Source organism: Petaurus breviceps, unplaced genomic scaffold (genome assembly GCF_028583685.1).
Source record: "Petaurus breviceps papuanus isolate PSGF00001 unplaced genomic scaffold, PetGlider_PUasm1.0 176, whole genome shotgun sequence".
NCBI classification, from domain to species: Eukaryota; Metazoa; Chordata; class Mammalia; order Diprotodontia; family Petauridae; genus Petaurus; species Petaurus breviceps.
In genome coordinates this window covers 4,639,026-4,643,655 of record NW_027185771.1, presented here as the reverse complement: position 1 = coordinate 4,643,655, position 4,630 = coordinate 4,639,026, and positions in this window count along the sequence as shown.

Genomic DNA, 4,630 nt, shown 5'->3' with positions numbered 1-4,630 from the left:
CTCCAAACATTGACTTTCTGCCAGTTTGCAGGCTATAGGTGAACCCTCATCTTCATTTACATTACTCTTAACCAATGAGTTTTGTAAGTATTTCGACTCACATCTTTTCATTACCACCATAACAGTACTTGTGACAGGTTTATAAAACTGCATTGATGCCTAGGGACTCATGCAAATAACAGCCATCAACAAAAGAATGTAAAAATCTTGTTCAGTTTTTCTTTATGCCATGTAGTAGAAATTAATTTCAAAATGTCAAGGTCCTTGATTAGTATCGGGTATATTTGACCCTGAAGCACTTGCTTTATGAGAAGAAACACATCTCACCACTAGATGGGGCTGGTGCAAGCCCTTTGGAGAATCTTGGTAAAGATTGTACTGGAAGAAATGAGGGGCAGTGAAAGGGTGAGCCTCTCCCATTTTCTCCAGTCATTGAATGAGGTTCCTGTTCTCGGGGACCTGACATTCTAATGGGGGAGATTAATTCCCAAAGGAAACTGAAAAGTGATGGGACTGGGTTTGGAGGAGGGAAGAAAGGGAGGATACAGGGTGCATGGGTAGGAGCAAAGCCCAAAGAAGCGTAGCTGGGTGGGAAAGAGAAATGACTGGCTTGGGTGCCCTCAGATGGAGGTTGGGTAAATTGTCCACTTTCCATTCAGAGCAGGGCCTAGGGCAGAGGGCTCTGATAAGGCGTGTCTGCTTAAGCAATGATGGGGTTCCTGGGTCAAAGGGATACAACCTGATAGAAACATTCCCAAGGTATAGACACTTCCTCCATTATCCATATGGTCCCCCCACTGACATTTAAAAATCAGCACTTCGATTCACCACGCCCTTTTAGAAAGTGCATGCTGAGTGCAAAGCACTTTAGTGAGGGCTGAGGTCTTAGGGTCTGCTCTCAAGCTCACTTAATGCTTCTTCAGAAAAAGGCCAAAGTGAAGATGGAGAAAGGGGATTGGCCTTCTGTGAGAAGTGAACAAGCATTCATGGAGTCTGTAGGGCATGATGGACACCACCTGGCTGGATGAGGGAGCCCCAAGCCCTAGAAGCTGAACTTTAACTTTTGGTTTAAGCTTGGTGTTAACAGGTGTGCTGGACAGAACACTGGCATTGGCGACCAGCCTTCATGTCAAGCCTTGTCTTTACTATTTCCCGTGTGGCTACTCTGCCCTCTGAAGGTGTGGGGCTGTGGGTATGCGGCCACACTTGCTGGTGCTGTCAGACACAGTCCTGTTGCTTGGCTTTGCTGAGCTGTTTTTTTCTTTTTTCATCTGTTCAAAGTTTAGCCAGTGAAGCACCCTTCTATATGCTGGTCAGTGTGCTAAGTGCAGGGGTGGGGGTGGGGAATACAAAAAAGGAGCTCATCAGTCTAGCTTATTGGGGAGGTTAAGGATACATGAAGATGTCAGAACAAGATAGTAACAAAAAAACTTAAAAAAAAAATCTTTGCAACCTTGGATAAATCACAACTCAGTAGGCAGGGCCTCTCAGTTTTCTCATCTGGAAAAGTTCCCTCCCAGTCCTAAGTCTATGATTCCACGATTGCTTTCTGATTGAAGTCACCAAAAAATAAAGTTGCTTTTAGTGTATAAATGTATGCTACCAATCAGAAGGGGGGAGGATAGGATGGGGAAGAGGCATTTCCATATATAAAGGCAAGTTATTCAAATTAAGCCTACAAGGTGACAATTCTGCAGATGGCTAAGGCAGGTTCTGGAAATTGTTTGGTATTAAAGGCTAGATTTGCTTCAATGTTGAATAGATTGAAACAATATTAATTGTCAGAGAAGATCAATGTTATCAATGTGCAAATGAATCATGGTCCAGATTTGGCTTTTTAACTCTGCATGCTGATGTCATCTGATTACAGTATTGCACCAAAGACTTTCCCCTGACAACAGTAATGGGGCTTTGTTGGCTCGCCAATAAGGAATTTTCTGCTAGCGGTCTTGTTGGCTGATGGTGCGCTGTGTGCTCTGATGCCAGGAGGCAAGTCAGGAAAGTCAAAGGCAGTCTGCTCTCAAGGAACTCACAGTCAACATGACTAAGGTAGCCAGAAATACAAAACTGTACAAAACTGGAGGCTGGAAGAGAAATTGGGACTGGTAAATAAGTTCAGTAGGAGCGTGAAGGGCACTCACAAACATCCCAACTCATTGCAAAAACCCTTAAATTCCCAAATGACTTGAGAACTGATTTCTGGCATTATCTTTCTTGTGTGTCCTAGAAATTAGAGGCAACTGCAGAATGCTCCATGAGCAACACCTACAGAATTTGTTGTTACTGAACTTAACTCCTATTTGCCTCAGTTTCCTCATTTGTAAAATGGGAATAATAATAGTACCTACCTCGAAGGGTTGGCTTAGTATAGTGCCTGACATGCTATATAAATGCTAACTATTATTACTGCTCCTGGGGGCCTGTCTTTCCAGCCTCATTGTACATTATTGCCTCTGCTGCACTCTGAGCTTGCCAAATTTGTCTTCTCTCTGTTTTTCACACACCATATTCCCATCTCCTTTCTCTATTCCTACAGACCTTCACAACACTTCTTTTTTTTTAGGCTTTATTTTTGTTATTTTTTTCTCCATCCATCCATCCATCCATCCATCCATCCATCCATCCATCCATCCATCCATCCGTTCAGTTGTACTCCATACCTGGGGGAAGTGCACTCCTTCCTTGTGCCTGATTCACTGAATCCTTTTCCTTCAAGAGAAAATTTCCTCAAAACCCTGCTCCCTCTAATTGCTTCCCCCCTTCCCACCAAACTACCCTGAATTTATTCTCTTCATATTTATTCTGCATATGGCCATATATGACCTAGTCATCTTCCCCATCAGAATGTAAACTTCTCTTATTCAGTTTTTGGTACTTGTATTCCCAAGGCTAGAACAGTGCACAAAACATAGTAGGTGCTTAATAAATGTCTGAAGACTGATTTATTGATCAACATAAGTACCTCAGAGAACTGCAAACAAAATGCCAAGAGGAGAGGGGGAAGTTCATTACTAACTCAAGAAAGCTTCCTGTGGGATTTAAGCCACCCTCCTCTAACGGAGGGATAGGAAATCAGCAGGGGGAAAGAAGGCATTCCAAGGTCTAGGGGAATGGTGGGAACAAATGAAACAGAGGCTGCACATCAAGGGGGAATGTTTTTTTTTTCTTTTTTTTCTTTTTTATCCGGATCTCATTTCACTGGAGAGGGAAGATTTCCAGTGCCAAAACTGCTTCCACAGAGTTTCCTGAGACACTAAGAGATTAAATAATTTACTCAAGGTCATACAGCCAGTATGTGTCAGACTCAGGGTTTCCTAATCCAAGGCTAACGCTCTAGCCAATATAATATGTTCTCTATATTTTATATGTATGTAATTACTTGTATGTTGTTTCCTCCCTTTGGATGTGAATTCCTTGATGGCAAGAGCCGCCTGACCCCTCTACTCTGACAATCTACCTCCTCCTCATGGCAAACCTGGCCTCCACCCCTGTGTCTCTCAGTTTTGATAGTCAGGATCTGCTTTATCTGTCTGGGACCCAGACCTCCATACCACTTTCTCCTTTTTTTTAGGTTTTATTTTTGTCATTTATTTATCCATTCATTTATTTTTTTTAAATTTAATATTTTATTTTTCCCCAGTTACATGTAAAAACTATTGTTAACATTTGTTTTTAAAAATTTTCTATTTCCAAATTCACTACTTCCTTCTTCCCCTCTGCTCTTCATGGAGAAGCATATATAGATCATACATGTGCAGTCTTACAAAACATTTTTACATTAATTTATTTTTAACATCCTCTAAAAAAAATTTTGAATTCCAAATTCTCTCCCACTCCTCCCCCACCCATTGAGAAGACAAGCAATATCCTAGCAGTTATGCCTGTGAAAACACACAAAACATATGTCCATATTAAACCACGTTGCAAAACAAGCAAGCAAGTAAGCAACAAAATAAAGTAAAAAAACCATGTTTCAATCTGCACTCAGAGTTTATCTACCATCTACCTCTCTCTGGAGGTAAATACTGTCTTGGATCTTGTATTGATCCAGTAGTCAAGTCTTTTGCAGTTAATCATCATTACAATGTTTCTGTTAATATGTACAATGTTCTCTTGGTTCTGCTCAATTCATTTTGTATCAATTCATATAACTTTTCCAGATTTTTCTGAAACCAAATTGCTTGCATCATTTCCTATAGCACAAAAGTATTCTATCACAATTATATACCACAACTTATTCAGCAATTCCCCAGTTGATTTCCCCTTCTTTCCAACTCTGATTTATTTGCTGTCTTCCCCTATGATAATGTAAGCTTTTCAAGGGTAGGAATATTTGCTTATATAGTATTTGTTTTTAATTTAATTAAATTTTCAAATGAAGATCTCTCTTCTGTCCTTTCCACTTCCCACCTCCTCTGTTAAAAAAGCAAAAATAGGGGCGGCTAGGTGGCACAGTGAATAGTCTACCAGCCCTGGAGTCAGGAGGACCTGAGTTCAAACATGACCTCAGACAGTTAACACACACACACACACACACATACACACACACACACACACACACTAGCAGTGTGATCTTGGGCAAATCACTTAACCCCAATTGCCCTCCAAAAAGCAAAAAAAAAAAAAAAAG